The sequence below is a fragment of the Euprymna scolopes genome, chromosome 46 (genome assembly GCF_053919585.1).
Source record: "Euprymna scolopes isolate OS-2025 chromosome 46, ASM5391958v1, whole genome shotgun sequence".
NCBI lineage: Eukaryota > Metazoa > Mollusca > Cephalopoda > Sepiida > Sepiolidae > Euprymna > Euprymna scolopes.
In genome coordinates, this window is record NC_136527.1 from 87,022,760 (window position 1) to 87,045,740 (window position 22,981).

Here is a 22,981-nt window from a genome sequence, read left to right on the forward strand (position 1 = left end):
GCAAGATTAACGTATGAGGTGTACCTTCAATAAGTTTCCAGACTTTTTGTACAAAATTGTCATATGTTAAGTCTTGCGACATTATGTTGAACAAAGATGGCAGCGAAGAATCTTTAGCAATTCCTAGTAACAAAGATGGCGGTGAAGAATCAGTGCAGTTCCGATCTTGAGTGTTAAGCAATTCGCAGTAACAAAGATGGCGGCGAAGAATCAAATGCAGGTTTGTGACAGACGACAGCGAACTGATTGAATCCAAAATTTAACAATTTTTATGGTAACTTTGGAAGTTTCTGATCGGTTGGTTATTATAACTTGTGGTTATTATAACTTGTGGTTATCATAACTTGTGGTTATCATAACTTGTGGTTATCATAACTTGTGGTTATCATAACTTGTGGTTATCATAACTTGTGGTTATAAAAACAATTACATCGAGAGTATCACCAGGACCGCTGCGAAGAAGGTAGGTTCTCTCTATCATGCTAGAAAGCTACTAACGCCTGAAAGTATCCTGTACCTCTATAAGGCCACCATTCGCCCATGTATGGAGTATTGTTGTCATATTTGGGCTGGTGCATCTGCTACTAGTCTCTCGCTCTCCTAGACAAGGTTCAAAAGAAAGTCGCCAACCTGATAGGTCCTGAACTATCATCTAAACTTCAGCCTCTGTCCCATCGACGAAATGTTGCATCCCTCTGCCTGTTCTACAAGTACTTTAACGGTGAATGCTCTGATGAACTGCAAGCACTTGTGCCCCCTCAACGTAAATAACCCCGACAAGCAACTAAATCCCACCCCTTCACAGTAGAGATCCCTAGATGTAAGAGGGCCTTCTACTCCAGTAGTTTCTTCCCCAGGACAGCAAGACTTTGGAATTCCTTTCTCGGTCCCTGCTTCCCCAACTGTACTGACATGCAGAAGTTCAAGTGTAATGTGAATCAACATCTTGCTGCCCAATTCCCCACATAGTACCCCTGTAGCTTATGTCCCTGATAGTAGCCTCCTACATCAAAGTGGCAATGTGCCTTGTTTGGGGTGGAATGGTAATAAAAAAAAAAAAAAAAACCAGTACAGTCTGGAAAACAGGTAGCAGGAAGAGAATTCCAAAAGTCTATCGGTTTGAGGGAAAAAAAAAACTATTAGGATAGAAAGCTTTCTGGTATTTAGGGATCTCAAAAGTGAAGGGGTGTGATTACATTTAAACTTCGGCATATAGAGAGCGTTCTACTTGTTGAGTACAGGATGGTCTGCTGTGTGATAGACGACCCCGTCCCCATGTGTGTAATGGTGGATGTATTTAATAGCATAGGAATTGAAAAGACAAAAGGTTGCATAATGAAGACGAAAACATACCGTTATATATCAGTGAAAGAAATGCAATTGATTTGCATAAAAATATACATGAAGAAATGATAGAAAGAATAAGAGTTTGTTAGAATAAGTGTTTGTTAGAATAAGAGTTTGTTACTTGCGGTTGACTGGCTAGTCAGGAACGTGGTGGTGGCCCATGGCCCCACCAGAGCGGTGTTTGTCACATCTTGAAAGTCCAGCGCGAAAGAGGAAGAAATATGGGGAACAGGAAGTGACGTAGCTAGGTCGCTCTGAGTTAAAGGGCGACAATCGAGCTAGGCTGGGAGTTTTCAACTCCCACATGCTCCAGTAGTTTCTTCCCCAGAACGGCTGGACTTTGGAATTCCCTTCTGAGTTCCTGCTTTCCCAACTGTACTGACATGCAGAAGTTCAAGTGTAACGTGAACCAACATCTTGCTGCCCAACTCCCTACATAGTACCCCTGTAGCTTATGTCCCTGATTGTAGCCCCCTACATCAAAGTGGCAGTGTGTCTTGTTTGGGGTGGAATTGTAAAAAAATTTTTTTTTAAAAATCAGTACAGTCTGGAAAACAGGTAGCAGGATTGGTTGTTGGTTGTTTTTATTTTACGGCATATCAACCCTTTTCGGGTTATTTAATGCCGAATCCAAAGATTTTGAAGAAAAAATTTTTTAATAGAATATATTTGTTGTTTTCACGTCGGTTTCTATTCAACCCATCGCAAGGAAAATTAACTGAGACAAATAGCTAGTTTTATTAATGCGTGTACTTTTGTAATGAAAATCACTGGTGACCATGTTTGTACAGGCGGCATATGAAAGGGGTCAACCCTCAATTTGGTCAGGAATGCTGAAAACGAATATTCGTATATTAATTTTAGGTGAGTAAATTAAGAAGTTGTGTATATATATATATATATATATATAACTACTTCATTTACTCACATAAAATTAATATACGAAAGTATAGATTTATGCATAAACTTTAAGTATTTACTTCAAAACTGCTCAATACGTTGGTAGAGCTCGTTAGTAATTTATGAAATATATATGGCGATTAAGCTACACTGAATATTCGGCGTTTCATCCACTATAGGATTCGTTAGCCTGACGAATCCTATAGTGGATGAAACGCCGAATATTCAGTGTAGCTTAATTGCCATATATATTTCATAAATTAACGAATCCTATAGTGGATGAAACGCCGAATATTCAGTGTAGCTTAATCGCCATATATATTTCATAAATTACTATATATATATATATATATATATATTTGTTAGTACATTTTCATGTTTTTTAAAGGTAGATAACTCTTATTTTTATTATCTCCCTTGAGAAAGCACACACACATATATATGTATATATATATACATATATTTGTGAGTATATTTTCATATGGTTTCCTAAAGGAAACTCTGACTTGATTTATCTGCCTTGATTAATATCTGAGAAGTTCTTTTTGTTTTAACTTATTTTAAAGCGTTTATTTACTTTGGAACATAACAAGTGTTCAGGCTCAAATTAGAACAAGACCGAGGTGACTGTCATGAGACCGTCGTCTCCCTGCATATTAAAACAAAGCCAACCTCCATACGTAGTTAATTGTCATGTCGAAAATAGTAATATATCCAAAAATTACGAAAACTCTACAAGTGCAGAGTTCTTTATAGTTCAAACCAATATTAAGTAATTTTTTTTTTTTTTTTTTGGCATACATTATTGCTGATATTCATGCTGCTCCTCTTTGATCAAATTGTCTCTAGGATGGATTAGGGTTGGGGGTCAGGGTTAGCCTTTTTTTTTTTATATTTGATATGTAATTCTATGTCGATTTTTTTAATCTTTTCGAATATGCTGAAAACGAATATCACAATTTAATTCGGGGCACATGATGTATAACAAATAGATAACACAGAAAATAGACTTATAGTTTTTAAAGGTTTATTAGAAGAAAAATATGTAACCCACAGTGAGGACCCTAACAGGTACTACCACTCCGGGTCAGAGTGGACCTGGGAGCAATGGTAATTAAAGGGTGGCTCCACACTCCCCAAGCCCGCTTATGGAGCTTTACCATCGGATACAGTTTAAGGTCATATCCAGGACCCTGAAGTGGCGGCGGCTATCCTGTTCTTGTAGAAATTTTGGATGGGAGTGGTCTTCTTCTGGGAGAAGTTTCGGCTGGTTGCTAAATAAAAAGAAAAAAGAGACAAGTTTTAATCCAACGGAAATGGAATCATGTCGTTACAAGTCCGAGTAATTTTGAAATGGATATATCTATAAAAGTGAAAGTGTACAACTTATAGTATAAACCACTGAAATGTTAGATATAGTTTCCTTGGCCATGGATCTAACGTAATAAATTCATATGACCCTTAATCAATAATGGTTAATGTGTCAAAGTTAAAAATAAAGGAAAACATATATATAAGTGTAATTATTACTTCACGCGACAAATAGCTAGGGGGTTGCTTTAATCCACGATGTATTTGTAAGTCATGCCGTGCTTTCTTTTCTCTAGCTTTAATTTAAACCTACGTCACTGCCAGTGGTCATACACGCAAACACGTAACGGGTTCTAGCCTTCCTCCCTGCTACCACGCGTTTTTTCGTTGTTTGGCTCAACACAAAACCCCCAAACTCCCAGGGCTAAAATGCTAGTTTTGTACAAAGTACTGAGATGCCAGACAATTATGCTAGTTTAGAACTTTCAGGTCCAAGTAATCAGCCACATTTTTCAGTTTTGGGGCATAAATATTACTGCAAAGGCGTGTAAAGGGCAAACTCGAATTTGAGCGCAATCGTTATTCTAATAATTGCTCATTTTTAATATGCCATTATTATTATCATTTTCTTATATGGATCAGCAAGATATTTTTACTAGTAATAAGTTTATTTTTAGAACAGCTTATCACTTATTCTCTGGTATATTTTTGGTTTTAAAGTATTATTTTAGTATTAGTGTTTAATCTTTCAGTATTTATACAATTTAACATTTTGATATTTACATTTATGTCGAGGTTTAGTGTTTATTATTTGATCGGTTATAACTTAATTTAGCGCTAATTTATAAGTTATGTTTTAGTATCTAATCATGATTTTTTTGTTTTTAATTATTAGTTTTAGTTTTTATAGTTATTTAATATATTATAATTTATTAGAATATATTAACAGTAGTAAAATTATATTACTGATCCATAATGAAAATGATAATTATAGCTGGAACAATTACATCGAGAGCATTGCCAGGGCTGCTGCGAGGAAGGTGGGCTCTCTCTACCGTGCTAGAAAACTTCTAACACCCCAAAGTATCCTGTACCTCTCTAACAAGGCCACTATTCGCCCATGTATGGAGTATTGCTGTCATATTTGGGCTGGTGCATCGGCTACTAGTCTCTCGCTCCTTGACAGGGTTCAAAAAGAAAGTCGCAAATCTGATAGGCCCTAAACTGGCATCTAAGCTTCAGCCTCTGTCCCATCGTCGAAACGTTGCATCCCTCTGCCTGTTCTACAACTATTATAATGGTGAATGCTCTGATGAACTGCAAGCATTTGTGCCCCCACAACGTAAACACCCTCGACAGACCCGACAAGCTGCAAAATCCCACCCCCCACACTGTAGAGATCCCTACATTTAAAAGATCTTTCTACTCCAGTAATTTCTTCCCCAGAACTGCTAGAATTTGGAATTCCATTCCAGGTCACTGCTTCCCCAACTGTACTGACATGCATAAGTTCAAGTGCAACGTGAACCAACACCTCCCTGCCCAAATCCCTACATAGTACCCCAGTACCCCAGTAGATGTTTCCCCCTGATAGTGGCAAAGTGCCTTGTTTGAGGTAAAAATGTAATAAAAAAAACAAACAATAGTAATGTAAATATTTGTATATAATTACAAAGCATATTGTTCATGCATTTACATACTTTACTTTAGGCAAATCCACATGAACAAGGAAACCTATCTCTCTCGGCAAAAATGAGTTCAAACTGAAGAAATGTTATATATAATTGTTTTCGGCTAACTTTACCAAATCTGTGCGTATGCTAAACATAAGTAAAAAAAACAAGTAATGTTCAACGCTGCAAGAGAACTAGAAAGAGAATAAAAGTTAATAGACAGGATAAAGTCTGGAACAAAAAGAGAAAAAATTAATTAGCAAAATTTATCAGATGCGAAAAAAGTGAGTAATGTTCAACGGTACTGGAGAACAAGAACAGAAAGGGCCAATTAGAAGCTGGAATCATCAAAAGTCATTAGACAAAAAAGAAATCAAGTAAATAGGATGCCATTTATCAGGTGCTGTAAAGAAATGCTCTTTTAGAATCTTCAAGTCTCAACACTCACTAGTAAAAATAAGTCAAAAACAAGTAATGTTCAACGCTGCAAGAGAACTAGAAAGAGAATAAAAGTTAATAGACAGGATAAAGTCTGGAACAAAAAGAGAAAAAATTAATTAGCAAAATTTATCAGGTGCGAAAAAAAGCGAGTAATGTTCAACGGTACTGGAGAACAAGAAAAGAAAGGGCCAATTAGAAGCTGGAATCATCAAAAGTCATTAGACAAAAAAGAAATCAAGTAAATTAAGAAATTAACTGAAACCCATCTAAAACAAAGCAAATTCAGCAGCTGGTACAAAACAAGTGCTGAAAAGGTGGTTTAGAGTCCTGAAGTCTCAACAATCACTAGAAAATTAGAAATAAATCAAGGTAGTTGTTGCAGCACCACCAAGACACATTGATACAATAAATGAAACCTTTATGAATTCGATGGGAAGTTGGAGTTGCTTATAAAAAAAAATATATATTATTACTTACTTTAGGAATTTCTGGAACTGCTTCCAAGATGGGGATGAGAGGGGTCATGGGTGTTGCTGCTGCTGGTGCTGAAAACTTGAATAACTTTTTCTTTTTTTTTTAATTGTTTTTTTCTTTTTTTGGTTTGTTTGTTTTATTTATTTTCCTTTATTTCATAGCATTTTATTTTTATGAAATTATTTTTTTGGAAATTATAATTAGGAAATAACAATACTTACTTTATGACTTTCTGGAACTGCATCCAAGATCGGGATGAGAGCGTAACGGCTACTGCTGAAACCTGTAATAACTAGTTGTATTTCACATTATTAGTTTTACATTTTTTTTTTTTTTTCAGTATATTTTCCTTTAGATCACAGTATTTTAATTTTTGTGAAATTTTCTTTTTTTAAAAAAATATAATTAGAAGAAGATATCAATACTTACTTTATGACTTTCTGGAACTGCATCCAATATTGGGATGACAGGGTCATGGCTGTTGCTGTTGAAACCTGTAATAACTAGTTGTATTTTGCATTATTATTTTTACATTTTTTTTTTTTCGGTTTATTTTCCTTTAGATCACAGTATTTTATTTTTTGTGAAATTTTCTTTTTTTAAAAAATTATAATTAGAAGAAGATATCAATACTTACTTTATGAGTTTCTGGAACTGCATCCAATATTGGGATGACAGGGTCATGGCTGTTGCTGTTGAAACCTGTAATAACTACTTGTATTTTGCATTATTATTTTTACATTTTGTTTTTGTTTTATTTATGTTACTTTAGTACATTGCATTTTACTGAGTGTATGTTAATTATTTTGTTAATTTTTATTAAAATAAAATACCTGTAACAGAAAAATAATTTTGGTTATGATCATGCATGGGTGAATATTTTCGGTTAGACTTGCTAAAGTTGGTTAAAGGAAATATAAGCAGAAAGGAATTCGTTTTAATCACTAGCAACACAACGAAAGAAATACTTACCTGAGGATTGTGCTGATTCTAACTAGAAGCTGCAGTAATGGAAAAGAGGAAAATTAAACTTGTCAATTACAAAAACTGAAATCGAAAAGAAGAAACGCTTGATGCTTTACTCACCTCTGGCTAGTCGTGGTCGCCATCAAACTGAAAAAGGAGGGAAAGGGTGGAATCCACTCGTTACCAGGTACCGTACAGGAAAGGACAGTCTGGGCAGGTAGGTGATGATCTCCCCAAAGTGGAGCGCTACATAAAACATGCATTGCTACGAACATCCTCCGAAAAAGGCGGTTTCTACTCGGAATAAAAGGCGGAGCAGAAAACGGAAGTGTTCTCTCTACTCAACACGATTCCTAGAGAGATACCACAAGATTGTGCGTGAATGTGGAAGAGCCTATGAAAACTCACAAAACTGCCATTCCTACTATCGTATCGGATATTATTAATCGGAGGTCCATCATTGCATTACCGCCCCAGCTCGTAGTTGATAGATAGTAGGAATAATATTACCAGCGCCCTTCAGGCAGCTTGTGAGAACACACAAACTAATGGTAGTATTACTCTAGTCGTTCCTGGTCGAATGGAGCCATGCATGCATTATGTAGTAACACGAGCACGTGTCGCCTGATAAGAAAGAGCGTAGGCTCACCCACTTGGGGAGATTTCCTATCCAGACTTGCACCTATTTGTACACCTGGAACTGGACTCAGAACCTCGACAATGAGAAGAGTCAAGGAGAGCAAGGTGTTGAACTACCTAAAGAGGTCACCATATAAAACAAGCGTTGCTGTGAACAACCTTCCAAAACGAGGGAAGGGACTTTTTGTTCTCTCTACCCAACAGGATTCCTAGAGAGATACCACTAGATTGTGCGTGAATGTGGAAGAGCCTATGAAAGCTCACAAAACTGCCATTCCTACTATCGTATCGGATATTATTAATCGGAGGTCCATCATTGCATTACCGCCCCAGCTCGTAGTTGATAGATAGTAGGAATAATATTACCAGCGCCCTTCAAGCAGCTTGTGAGCACACGCAAACTAATAGCAGTATTACTCTAGTCGTCCGTAGTCGAGTGGAGGCACGCGTGCATTACATAGTAGAAACACGAGCACGTGTCGCTCCCTCTTCGGGGGAATTCGGAAAAGTGCACCTTGCGCTGCAGGTATTTGTTGAGCTGGGAGTTGACTCAACACCTCGACACTGAGAAAAGAGCTTTAGAAAAGCTCCAGATTAGTTACCTGCAAAGTCGAAGAAAGTTGGAGGACCAGGCCTGCGAAGGAGAACACACACAATTTGGGCCTTGATGGAAGCACACGGGAGAGAGGGAGGCCCATTTTTCTCTTTCGGGGGAGTGTTCTCCTTCCAGCCTGCTCGAGCACGTATTTTCTGCTTGCCACATGCAAGCATATAAAAAGACGACCAGATGATGGACGCAACAAACTCATGCGGTCATTAACTGGATTTTGATCGGGTTCCGTACAACAAGGTGTTGAACTCCCTAAAGAGGGCACCATATAAAACAAGCGTTGCTGCGAACAACCTTCCAAAACGAGGGAAGGGACTTTTTGTTCTCTCTACCCAACAGGATTCCTAGAGAGATACCACAAGATTGTGCGTGAATGTGGAAGAGCCTATGAAAGCTCACAAAACTGCCATTCCTACTATCGTATCGGATATTACTAATCGGAGGTCCATCATTGCATTACCGCCCCAGCTCGTAGTTGATAGATAGTAGGAATAATATTACCAGCGCCCTTCAAGCAGCTTGTGAGCACACGCACACTAATTGTAGTATTACTCTAGTCGTTCCTGGTCGAATGGAGCCATGCATGCATTATGTAGTAATAAAATAAAATACCTGTAACAGAAAAATAATTCTGGCTATGATCAAGCATGGGTGATTATTTTTGGTTAGACTTGCAAAAGTTGGTTAAAGGAAATATAAGCAGAAAGGAATTCGTTTTAATCACTAGCAACACAACGAAAGAAATACTTACCTGAGGACTTGTGCTGATTCTAACTAGAAGCTGCAGTAATGGAAAAGAGGAAAATTAAACTTGTCAATTACAAAAACTGAAATCGAAAAGAAGAAACGCTTGATGCTTTACTCACCTCTGGCTAGTCGTGGTCGCCATCAAACTGAAAAAGGAGGGAAAGGGTGGAATCCACTCGTTACCAGGTTTCGTACAGGAAAGGACAGTCTGGCCAGGTAGGTGATGATCTCCCCAAAGTGGAGCGCTACATAAAACATGCATTGCTACGAACATCCTCCGAAAAAGGCGGTTTCTACTCGGAATAAAAGGCGGAGCAGAAAACGGAAGTGTTCTCTCTACTCAACACGATTCCTAGAGAGATACCACAAGATTGTGCGTGAATGTGGAAGAGCCTATGAAAACTCACAAAACTGCCATTCCTACTATCGTATCGGATATTATTAATCGGAGGTCCATCATTGCATTACCGCCCCAGCTCGTAGTTGATAGATAGTAGGAATAATATTACCAGCGCCCTTCAAGCAGCTTGTGAGCACACGCAAACTAATGGTAGTATTACTCTAGTCGTTCCTGGTCGAATGGAGCCATGCATGCATTATGTAGTAATAAAATAAAATACCTGTAACAGAAAAATAATTCTGGTTATGATCAAGCATGGGTGAATATTTTTGGTTAGACTTGCAAAAGTTGGTTAAAGGAAATATAAGCAGAAAGGCATTCGTTTTAATCACTAGCAACACAACGAAAGAAATACTTAACTGAGGACTTATGCTGATTCTAACTAGAAGCTGCAGTAATACAAAAGAGGAAAATTAAACTTGTCAATTACAAAAACTGAAACCGAAAAGAAGAAACGCTTGATGCTTTACTCACCTCTGGCTGGTCGTGGTCGCCATCAAACTGAAAAAGGAGGGAAAGGGTGGAATCCACTAGTTACCAGGTACCGTACAGGAAAGGACAGTCTGGCCAGGTAGGTGATGATCTCCCCAAAGTGGAGCGCTACATAAAACATGCATTGCTACGAACATCCTCCGAAAAAGGCGGTTTCTACTCGGAATAAAAGGCGGAGCAGAAAACGGAAGTGTTCTCTCTACTCAACACGATTCCTAGAGAGATACCACAAGATTGTGCGTGAATGTGGAAGAGCCTATGAAAACTCACAAAACTGCCATTCCTACTATCGTATCGGATATTATTAATCGGAGGTCCATCATTGCATTACCGCCCCAGCTCGTAGTTGATAGATAGTAGGAATAATATTACCAGCGCCCTTCAGGCAGCTTGTGAGAACACACAAACTAATGGTAGTATTACTCTAGTCGTTCCTGGTCGAATGGAGCCATGCATGCATTATGTAGTAACACGAGCACGTGTCGCCTGATAAGAAAGAGCGTAGGCTCACCCACTTGGGGAGATTCCCTATCCAGACTTGCACCTATTTGTACACCAGGAACCGGACTCAGAACCTCGACAATGAGAAGAGTCAAGGAGAGCAAGGTGTTGAACTACCTAAAGAGGTCACCATATAAAACAAGCGTTGCTGTGAACAACCTTCCAAAACGAGGGAAGGGACTTTTTGTTCTCTCTACCCAACAGGATTCCTAGAGAGATACCACTAGATTGTGCGTGAATGTGGAAGAGCCTATGAAAGCTCACAAAACTGCCATTCCTACTATCGTATCGGATATTATTAATCGGAGGTCCATCATTGCATTACCGCCCCAGCTCGTAGTTGATAGATAGTAGGAATAATATTACCAGCGCCCTTCAAGCAGCTTGTGAGCACACGCAAACTAATAGCAGTATTACTCTAGTCGTCCGTAGTCGAGTGGAGGCACGCGTGAATTACATAGTAGAAACACGAGCACGTGTCGCTCCCTCTTCGGGGGAATTCGGAAAAGCGCACCTTGCGCTGCAGGTATTTGTTGAGCTGGGAGTTGACTCAACACCTCGACACTGAGAAAAGAGCTTTAGAAAAGCTCCAGATTAGTTACCTGCAAAGTCGAGGAAAGTTGGAGGACCAGGCCTGCGAAGGAGAACACACACAATTTGGGCCTTGATGGAAGCACACGGGAGAGAGGGAGGCCCATTTTTCTCTTTCGGGGGAGTGTTCTCCTTCCAGCCTGCTCGAGCACGTCTTTTCTGCTCGCCACATGCAAGCGTATAAAAAGACGACCAGATGACGGACGCAACAAACTCATGCCATCATTAACTGGATTTTGATCGGGTTCCGTACAACAAGGTGTTGAACTCCCTAAAGAGGGCACCATATAAAACAAGCGTTGCTGCGAACAACCTTCCAAAACAAGGGAAGGGACTTCTTGTTCTCTCTACCCAACAGGATTCCTAGAGAGATACCACAAGATTGTGCGTGAATGTGGAAGAGCCTATGAAAGCTCACAAAACTGCCATTCCTACTATCGTATCGGATATTATTAATCGGAGGTCCATCATTGCATTACCGCCCCAGCTCGTAGTTGATAGATAGTAGGAATAATATTACCAGCGCCCTTCAAGCAGCTTGTGAGCACACACAAACTATTTTAGTATTACTCTAGTCATCCGTAGTCAAGTGGAGGCACGCATGCATTACACAGTAGAAACACGAGCACGTGTCGCTCCCTCTTCGGGGAAATTCGGAGAAGCGCACCTTGCACTGCAGGTATTTGTTGAGCTGGAAGTGTGGACTCAACACCCCGACACTGATAAAAGAGCTTTAGAAAGCCTCCAAACCAGTTACCTGCAAAGTCGGGGAAACTTGGAGAAGCAGGCCTGCGGAGGAGAACACGCTCAAATGGGGCCTTGGAAGCAAACGGGAGGGGTTAGGGTTAGGATAAGGGAAAGGGATAGGGTAAGGCCCATTTTTCTTTTTTTGTTCGGGGAATGTTCTCCTTTCAGCCTGCTCCTTCCTTAACACGTCTTCTTTGCTCGCCACATGCAAGCGTATAAAAAGACGACCAGATGACGGACGTCATTTCCTGGATTTTGTTTTGCCAGAGCCCATTTAGCCGTGTAGTTGTTGTTCAACTACAACGTTACACCCCCCTACCACGGTGAGGATAGGGTTGGACTTTAGGGGGGAAAATACACATCCACATTTACTAATCTTACTCTTGCAATGTTGTTGTAATAAACAAAAAATTAGGAAATTCTTTAATGATTGCATTTTCGTAATTTTGGGATATGTTACGATTGTCGACTACAACTCAGTAGCTAGGATTCTTTTTTTTTTTTTTTTTTTAAATATCAATTCGAAATGGCGACCGATTCTCTCTTTAACACGGTAAGTTCGGGAAAAGGTGTTATAAATAATAAACTAGACCAAATACTATTAAAAAACCACCGAATATATGTCAAGTTATGTCACGGTAACATATATTGAGCGAATTTCTAAAAGTATTTTGTCTAGTTTATTATTTATTACATCTTTTTCCGAACTTACCGTGTTAAAGATAGAGTCGGTCGCCATTTTGAATTTTCCAATATATCGGTAAACACTGTTTTTTCGAGCTGAATAAACATGTTTAATTTAATAAAAACACGAAAATTATATACAGTTTGGTAAAAAAGTAATTTATCTTGCCTTTGATAACATTTATTTGTTATATATTTGTTTTTTGACAACTGTTTCGAATCTATGTGTCCAGTACTAATACACACCCGGTTATTCTATATTAAATAAATACTGAAATCAAATTATGAATAAAAAAAAATATAAAAAAACTGAACTAATTTGGTGGGCTGAAATAAGGAACCAAGCAGAGAGCCGATGCGAGGTTAAAGAGACAGACAGACAGAGGATGTAGTTGGAGAGATACAGTACAGCTAGATAGATAGATAGATAGACAGACAGACAGAGAAATATTTTTAATTTAAATCTAAATTAACGTCTTCTTATTTAATTTGTTAGGTGAAAGTCTACATATAATATTATTTAAACAAATAAAATGAGTAAACGGTCGGTAATTTCCGTAACGCCGACCACAACACTCGTGAAATTCCGTGGAGACAAGTTCGTCAAGGGAGACAATCAAGATTTCCGATTATCTGCCCTTGATTTCTTAGTCTGGCTTTTGCTTATACGCCATATCAACCCTTTTCCAGGTTATTTAATGGCGATTTCAGTATTTTGGAATGAAAATGCTTTTTATAGAATAATTTTTTTTTTTTTTTTTTATTTATGATTAAATAAGCGACGTGGTTATTCTATATTAAATAAATGCTGAAATAAAATTATAAATAAATAAAAAAATACAATATAAAACCATCGATAATTTAACACATTCTCAAACAGAAGATTAATACTCGATTTAAAGTTTGCAGCAAACTATTAAAAATACAACAAATTATAAATAAATATACATTTTATTTGACAATGATATCTGTAAAAAAAGGAAACGTGTAGTATCTGTTCTTTTTTTTTTTTCGTTTAATGACATGAAATAATTATAGGGTTTGTATTACTGTACACATAGATTCGAAAAAGTTGTCAATAAACAAATATATAACAAATAAATGTTATCAAAGGCAAGATAAATTACTTTTCTACCAAACTGGATATAATTTTCGTGTTTTTATTCAGTTTAACATGTTTATTCAGCTCGAAAAGAATACAGTGTTTACCGATGTATTGGAAAATTCTAAATGGCGACCGACTGTCTCTTTAACACGGTAAGTTCGGGAAAAGGTGTTATAAATAATAAACTAGACAAAATACTATTAAAAAACCACCGAATATATGTCAAGTTATGTCACGTTAACATATATTGAGCGAATTTCTCAAAGTATTTTGTCTAGTTTATTATTTATTAATAAATCTTGCGCATTTGGGGTAACGTACCCCTCCTGCCTGGCATCGTGGCGGTTGCACTGGCCGCTGACGCAGACCAAAGTGTAGTGGGGGAAAAGAAAACCCAGGGGAATGGAGGGGGAGGAGCGGACTTTGAAGAAATTAGAGTTTTTGACTTCCCCTCACGGGGATGTCGGGTTAGCAGCTCAGATCCCCCCGCGAGGGGGGGGGAGAGCAGAGAAGAAAGACGCAGTGGGTGCTAGCGGGCCAGAGTGCCGCGTCGCAATTAAGAGAGAGAGGGGATAGGAATCCCTGCCCACAGAGGGGAGCAGAAACGAAGCACCCGCCCTACCCCACGTCACCCTACCCACTAACTTACCCCAACGGAAGCGAGAAAGAGAGCCCTGTCTGCTCGATCCACTGGGAGAGCAGCGAAGATAGATAAAGTTTGGGCCTGGCAGGTCAGTGCTGCTCAGGCAATTAAGTGTGGAGAAATTAGACCATCCCCTGTCTCTAGAGGGAAGAGACCGGAACGAAGAAAAAACGCATGCAAAAAACCAGCAAAAGCAGGTCTCAATTACCAGCTAGTGGTGTTGGTCCCGAGATTCCAGTCTCCCAAAAAAGGGGATCGGTTTCGGGTCCAAGCTCCCAACTACCCACTAACTTACCCCAACGGAAGCGAGAAAGAGAGCCCTGTCTGCTCGATCCACTGGGAGAGCAGCGAAGATAGACAAAGTTTGGGCCTGGCAGGTCAGTGCTGCTCAGGCAATTAAGTGTGGAGAAATTAGACCATCCCCTGTCTCTAGAGGGAAGAGACCGGAACGAAGAAAAAACGCATGCAAAAAAACAACAAAAGCAGGTCTCAACTACCAGCTAGTGGTGTTGGTCCCGAGATTCCAGTCTCCCAAAAAAGGGGATCGGTTTCGGGTCCAAGCTCCCAACTACCCACTAACTTACCCCAACGGAAGCGAGAAAGAGAGCCCTGTCTGCTCGATCCACTGGGAGAGCAGCGAAGATAGACAAAGTTTGGGCCTGGCAGGTCAGTGCTGCTCAGGCAATTAAGTGTGGAGAAATTAGACCATCCCCTGTCTCTAGAGGGAAGAGACCGGAACGAAGAAAAAACGCATGCAAAAAAACAACAAAAGCAGGTCTCAACTACCAGCTAGTGGTGTTGGTCCCGAGATTCCAGTCTCCCAAAAAAGGGGATCGGTTTCCGGGTCCAAGCTCCCACAAATGTGGAGTCGGTCCTTGCTAACGAAGATTAGTATGAAAACACCTTAACCTATCCAGAAAGCCCGGTGGCGGACAGTTTCGTAACTGAGAGAACAGATACTACACTTTGAGATATTAAATCTTTTATTCATGTTAAAAAAATACAGTAAAATTAACGGTGAACAAAAAACTTAGGCACATGGCCAACTCAAAAGGGGGGATTTTGGGGGTCGTTGGTCATCCTTGTCGCTCCAGAACTAAACAAAGTCAAAAGTTTCTCCCAGCTAGTATCTTCTTTCACCATAATACCGCATTCACCCTTTCATCTTGGGGGACGTCCTAGTAACTCCCAATTTTTAAAACATTTTTTATTGACGTGTAAAAACAAAAAAGATAACAATAAAATGGTAACAATAATTCATTTGTGTCGAGGGAGGGGGAAGAAAAAACAAAAGGTGATTAGTAGGACCCTCCCAACCCCGTCTAGTTGATAGACTGCCCGTTCCACTAGGTTTGTAAAAGGAACCTCGCTTCTGCGGGTCAGTCTCTAGGTGGGGATGCCCTCTAGATGGGGGTGAATGGAGAAAAGAAAATTTTGTGGGTAAGGGATGGAGGTTAGTTTGTATTTCTTTTTCTCCAAGATGGGTAAAATTTAGAGGAAGGGGTGAAAAACAAAAATTGCAGGTAAGAGGGGATGGGGATCTTGGAGGCTTCCTAATCGGGGAGGGATGGAACACACACTCAGCTAGCTGAGAGACTACTTGTTTAATTTAACTTTACAGAACTGCGCGTTCCACACCTAGGCGGGGAACACGTATTCGAATTTGGCTCCTCTTCGTACACACAGACTTGCCACATGTATCCATCTTCTGTCAAATGCCGCGCGATGCAGCCTTCTTCTATCACATCTGATCTTCACCCGTAGTTGGTGTTTAAAGAACGCGATCAGATCTTGATCAGAAAAAGACAACACCCCCCGGCAACCTTGCAGACGCGACGTCCAAATCACCATTCTCGCCACGGCCAGAATCGTAACGTAGACCATTTGTCTTTCCCGGTCCCACGGCGGCCTCACGTTGTCCACAACATTGGATACAGTAATTGGGCGAGGATGCTCAGGATCGATGCGAGCCGTCACCCCACTGACATACGACCAGTACTGGCGGAGTTCGCGGCAATCAAAGAAAGCGTGATCCGTAGTTTCCACAGCCGTTGTCCCACAACGGGGACAATCGGGCGACTCCAGAAACCCAGAACTGCATTGTATGTTGTTGAGTGGAAGTGCATTTCGGGCCAATCGCCAGGTCAGAGAGAACTCCGAATTGTTCAGATGACTCGAACCTGGCGCCCAGCTCCACGCGGAGCGGATCTCACTCTGCTGCCACCCCAAACGCGCGCATAGCGGGTCGTCAGCGGCCTCCCTCACTAGATCCCTGTGGAGTTCCCTACGGGTAGCAGTCACAAGGTCACTGGACCTTGGTAGTCGTTTTAGCGCGGCTCGGCACTCTTTCATGTAGGCAGATTCTCCCCGCGGCCTGCGACGGCTCTCGATGGAAGGGTCGAGAACGAGGTCGGGGAAGGCGGCAGTAACCACGGGGTGCCACGGTTGGTCCTCCTGCATATAGTTGCTCAGGAAGGCCAGTCTCTCAGCATCTCGATGACACTTCAAGTCCGGCATTCCCAAGCCTCCCTCACACGGACGTTGAATACAGACCTGTCTGCTCACCCAGTGTCTTCCTCTGTCCCAAAGGAGCGAGGACAAGAGTTCGACGAGAGCTTTTAGGTGTTGTGCAGGCAGGGGAAGTACGGCCAGTCGGTAAAGGATGAGAGGAAAGACGTAAGTGGCGCACGCCTCAGCTCTACCCTTTAAGGAAAGTTTCCTAGGAAGCCACGAACTGACTGCAGCCTCCACCTTTGACCGTACCTCCAACCAATTCTTGTCAAGCTGGAGACCCGGTCCGAACCACACGCCGAGGATCCGGACCGGGCCATCTGTCCAGCTGAAGGGCGCAGGGAGGTTTGCGTTGCCACTCCATGCGCCCAACCGCAGTCCTACCGACTTGTTGCGGTTTATCTTGGCCCCTGTAATTCTTTCGTACTGTGTGAGTGCCTCCGACACGACCTCAATGTCTCTGGAGCCCGACACGAAGATCGTGACATCATCGGCGAACGCGGATACCTTGGCAGCTGAGCCGCCAGGCAGAGCCATTCCGCGCAGGGCCGAATTTGCCTCCCCATGTCTCAGCTTGCGGAGAAGAGGCTCCAAAGCCAGGACATAAAGCAGGGGCGACAGCGGACAACCCTGACGAACCGACCGAGAGATAACAAAGGGTTTCGAGCGCTTTCCGTTCACTTGCACGACAGCCATGGGCTGCCGATACATTATGGAGATCCACTTGCAAAAGTCCGGTTTAAAACCGGCGGCCTCTAAGACAGATGCCAGGAAACGATGGTCGACCCTATCGAAAGCTTTGGACTGATCTAAGTTTATCAGCGCGGCTTCTGTGTCGTCATCTATTCCCCCCTCTAGGATCATGCGGATCAGGTGCAAGTTGTTCTGAATCGATCTCCCCTTCACAGCGTAGTTCTGTTCTGGTTCAACCAACTCGTCGATAACAACCTGCAGCCGATTCGACAGGACCTTGGCCAAAATCTTCAACTCTGTGTTTAGCAGAGTTATGGGCCTGTAGTCATCTAACTCTTCCCCTCCATGCCCGTCACCTTTCTTCAGCAATGTGATCACTCCCTTGGTCACCTGCCCTGGGATGGATCCCTGAGCAAACCAATGGTTGAACATATCCGTCAGAAGAGGCAGAAACATGGGCGACAGCCTCAAGTACAGTTCGTATGGCAGACCATCAAGTCCTGGCGATCTGTCACAGCTGACCTGCTTCAGCGCAGTAAAGACCTCCTGCTCCGTCACCCGGCCCTCGCAACCAGCCGCTCTAGCCGCCTCGAGGCGGGGAGAGTCGGCCAAATAGTCGCTAAACTCAAGGACCGGAAGATCGGGCTGCTGCGTAAAACGCTCCTCGAAATGTTCTCGAAACCCCTCGCAGATCTCCCGAGTCGATTCCAGGGTGCGTCCATTCGGATGTTTGATTTTTGCAATATATTTGTCCGAGCCACGCCTAGAAACCTCACGGCGCACGTCTGCATCAGAATTGACTGCTTCGTTGCCTATCTTTCTAAGCCTAGCTCTAACTACTTGGCCTTCGTAACGCTCGCTAGTCTCGCGTAGAAGGTCCTGCTTAGCTAGTTCCTGACTAACCCTATCACCCTCCCCGGTAGCCTGGGCTAGTTTCTGCTCTAGCTTCTTCTTCGTCTTGGCCTTATCTAGTGCGAGGCGCTGGGCATACTTGACGGAGAAGCTTCTGATCTTGGCTTTGAGACCTAACCACCACTTACTCCCGGTAACCGCCCCCACTAGTGCCTTTTTAATCAATTCTCTTAACTGATCTTGGAAGTCTTGTCTCTCCAGAAGGGAGGTGTTTAACTTCCAGTACCCCGCTAACTTAGGCCTATTTCCTAGCTTCAGCCGGGCCATAACTAATTTATGGTCCGTCTGGCCTAGCCAAGTGAACGTGGGACAAGATAAGAAGTCTACTTCGCCTCTCCTAACTAACATCCTGTCCAAATAAGTATTTGGATAGGAGGAAACACTATTGGTCCACGTCCACATCTCCCGCCCTGGATGCTCGACCCGAAACCTGTCGACCAGACCGCATCTAGCCATCAGATCAGCCAGGCTGGACTCGCACCTCTCCGATCCTCTAGCTCCGCCTCCTACCTTATCTATGTCGGGGTCTAAGATGGAATTCCAATCCCCCATTAGCACTACCCGCTTCCGACAATCTACAAACGCGTCAAGCTGACTGAAGAATGAGACCCTCTCACGAGCGGTGCTGGGCGCATGAACCGCAATCACCCGAAACACAGAATCTTTTACGGCAACATCGGCCACAACCAGCCTACCCACTGCATCTCTATGGACAACGTCGACCGTCGCCGACAGGGTACGTTTAACCAGCACGGAAACTCCCTTCCCCCGCGGGCTGCCATATGCTGAGAAAACCTCAAAGTCTCGGGCCAGCACCTGACAGTCCACAGAGGAAACGAAATGCGTCTCCTGAATCGCAGCGACATCCACTCCCAGGGACAAGAGGTCGTGCCGGAGGCGAGCCGCCCGGCCCGATGATCTCAAGCCCCTCGCATTCAGACTAGCCAAATTCAAAGCCATGGTACCTACCTTAAGGTGTGTTACACTCAGCTCCGAAGTCAGCCGGGGAAAGGACACCGACGTTGTGTGCAATGCTCAAGGTGGTCAGGTTTTTCATGTCCTGACCTTCTCTCACAATGCCGCCGACATCCAAAGGGTAGGTCAATTTAAGGGCCCTATAGAGTGACGGATGGACCAACACTGGGACCCTTCCCTTGCATTGTTTTGACAGTTCATCAAGAGAAGGGTCATTTTTTTTAACCAGTTCAATTCCCGGAAACGCCCCTTCAGCGGCCTGCAGCCTTGTCCACAAGTTGGTCTTGCAGGCCTCTGGAGTTCTGACAAAGGTTATTAGGAGTGGGGCGTCCGGGAAATTTGAGGGGATATTTACATCTTTCCCCTCTATCTGTTTGTAATCGAGCAGAGGTTTTAAGTTTTTCCTCTGCCGATGGGAAATGTCTGTGGCCACAGATAGAGGGTCTACATAACATAGTTCCTCAGGGGCAAGGACCTTTGGTCTGCAAGAGGCAGAGGAGTCTCTCCTCTCCCTCGGTTCATTCTTTTCATTTTCTTTTTGGGGTAGTGGCTCAGTTTGCCTTGGTGTGGGGACGGGTGTTTGTGTGGTGCCTGGTGTTGGTGTTGGTGTTGGTGCAGTGTTTGGTGTTGGTGCGGTGTCTGGTGTTGGTGTTGGTGCGGTGTCTCGTGTTGGTGCGGTGTCTGGTGTTAGTGCGGTGTCTGGTGTTGGTGCGGTGTCTGGTGTTGTTGCAGTGTGTGGTTTGGGGGTGGAAGTGGATTTTGTTGTTAGGGGTGGTGTATGTTCACAGGGAGTGGGGGCCACCTTTTCTTCCTCTTTTCTTCTTTTGTTTTTCTTTTTCATTCTTTCGAATGAACCGGGGAGAGGTGAGGTTGAGTTCCTCTCCCTCTCACTTGCGGATTCATCTTCAGAGGAGCAGTCTTTTCTCCGCTTGATCCCCGTCTCGATTGGTGTGGGGACCGTTGGTTGTGTCTGCTCCTCTATTTGCTGCTGCAGCTGTTTTTGTTGTTGCTGCTCTCGCTGGTGTCGTTGCTGCTGCTGCTTCTGCTGCACTTGCTGATTTTGCTGTTGCAGTAGTTGCTGCTGCAGTTGTTTCCGCGGCATTGGCTGCGGTGGCTGTTGTTGTTTCTGCATTTGCAGAGGCTCCTGCCTCGATTTTTGGGCTGGTGGTGGGACGGTGGCAGAAGGGATTAAGTGTTTCCGCTTTTGTCTCACTACCGTGCTCCATTCTTCCCCCTTGGCCTCCTGGGTGGTTTGAGTTTTCCTTGGAGCTGGGGTTGGTGCTGCAGTTGCAGGGGTTGTTGCCGCCTGTTTTGGTGCGGGCGTTGTCTCAGTGGATGTGACCGCCTTTTGGGTTATTGGATTAGGGGTTACCCTTTGGGGGCAACTCCTAGCCATGTGGCCCTGCTTTTGGCAGAACCAACAGTGTGGACGACGGCCCTCCACCACTACCGTTATGCTGGCGTCTTTGTATGTCAGCAGCGGTGGTATTGCCTGAAAACCTTTCCTCTTCAGCCTCATTGCTATTGTGTAGCAGCCCAGGTGAGTCCCAGTTTTTGACCGTATTGGGGTCACCTGTTCTACCTCACCGTACTGGCTGAAGAGGCATCCTAATACTTCCGCAGGTATTTGGGTTGGCACATTAAATACCTGCACCCGAGTCCTTCTCTTGCCCTGGTATTCAGGTGTTAGTTTGACTCTCCCATGCTTTATTTCTTGGAGGGAGAGTCTCTCTGCATCTTCCTTGGTGGGTAGGAGGATGTCCCACATGGCGTAGCTCCTCTGGTACAGGTATAATACCGGGATATTTAGCTTATGTAGGAGCCCTGCCATGTCTTCCTTTTTCATCCCTAGGAGGCGGTTTTCCGGCATATCCGAGATGATGAGGGAGAGCACTCTGTCTTCGATTGCCTCCCAAGCGCCTGGCACTGGTTTAATTTCTGCCCCCTCTATGTATTGTCTGTACTTGGTCAAGTACAAGTCTTTATACTCTTGAGGGGACAGTTGCTTCTCTACAGTCTTCCCCCATGCCAACCCTCTTGTTGGTGTTGGATCTTTGGTGAGGTTGGACTGTTTTTGCTGTTCCTTGGCGGAAGGGTTGCTATTTTGAGGGGCATTTGGGATACGGCCATTCCGAAAGTCGTTCTTAAAATGGAGAGAGGAGGAGGGCGTTTTGTAACCATTCCGTACAAGCATCTAACAATTTAATAACAACCATCAAATGTTAAATAAAAATAAGATCAATAAAAAAATAAATAAAAATAAAAAAACATCAAATCAAATAAAAACAACGATCAATGTGTCATATCTGTTAACGAAAATATTTTTTTTAATTATTAGCAAATAATTCAAAGTGTAGTATCTGTTTTATTATTATTAATGACAGTTTAAAGGCTCCAAAATCACTTTCGAATTCAACATCAACTGTCGCATTAACTCGCATTCCTACAATTCTGAAATCTCGTCCCAATAGTGTAGAAGCGCCCATTTCAACCTAATAACATGGATTTCAATATCTAATAAAAAACATGTACTAATTTTTATACAAATACAGAAAAAAGAAACGGTTACTACGTTTAGCCAGAAAGACATAATTAGTAATTATGCATTTATGTTACCGTGTTTTTGTATTTCCTTTTTTGTTTTGTTTTTTTCGTTTTTTCATTTGAAATTCAAGTTTCACGACAACTTGATTACAATGTTAGAATACAAAGAATAGATTTCTAAATAATACCGTTTTTATTTCGGCACGGTAGCATAACTGCATATACTTTTGCAGGTTTTTGTTTTTTTCCTATTATAATCATACGTATATTTTGTGTCTATGACGTAACTGTTCCTTAGTTCGTCTTTATCAATGTTACAGCATATTCCAAATATCACATCCATCTGTAGAGTGGTTTATTTAAGTGATATTCATTAACAAATATAGGGTTTGTATTACTGTACACATAGATATAAATTATACTGAAAATTATATATAAAGAACGAAATGTGTAGTGTCTGTTCATTTTTTTTTTCGTTTAATAACACGAGGTAATTATAATAACTTAAATAAAATATCATTTTTTTTTTATTATTCACTTTAAACATTAAAAAAAAAACAAGATTATTATTTTACATAAAAGAAATGCTGAAATAAAATCACAAATTATATCAAAAATTACTTACTTTTCTTCTAGTGAAAACTCCCAGTAAAAATACATGTGTCTCTAACCACGACGTTTCGTGAAATGGCAAATTCCACCCAAACATATTTCTTCCCGCGTTTATTTCATGTGAGCACGAGAGAGAGAGAGAGAGAGAGGGGGGGAGAGAGAGAGGGGGAGAGAGAGAGAGAGACAGAAAGAGAGAGAGGGGGGAGAGAAAGACGGAAAATAATGAAATTATGAAAGTAATAAAACAATAAAACTTCCACCCACACACCCACACACTCCGCACGTGTCTGCACTCTTGCCCGGGGTCAAACGGAAGTTAAATGAAATAGATTACATCTCGTCAAAGTTTTGTTTCTGTCATGACGTGGCGAAGGGTGGGGGTATCAAGCGAATTTGAAATTCAACGAATTTTATTTCAACGCGCCAATTCCTCCCCCTCCCACCGCCTCCCTCTTTCGAATCG

General features: G+C 42.2%; 1 long non-coding RNA gene across 1 annotated transcript; it reads right to left on the minus strand.

Moving 5' to 3' along the window:
- Positions 1-3,252: 3,252 nt before the first annotated feature.
- On the minus strand, positions 3,253-22,598 carry LOC145271167 (uncharacterized). The gene is made up of 3 exons (XR_013865721.1): positions 22,532-22,598; positions 6,150-9,728; positions 3,253-3,521 (listed from the first exon to the last, which is right to left on the minus strand). It is a non-coding gene; the product is annotated as an uncharacterized LOC145271167 (long non-coding RNA).
- Positions 22,599-22,981: the final 383 nt, after the last annotated feature.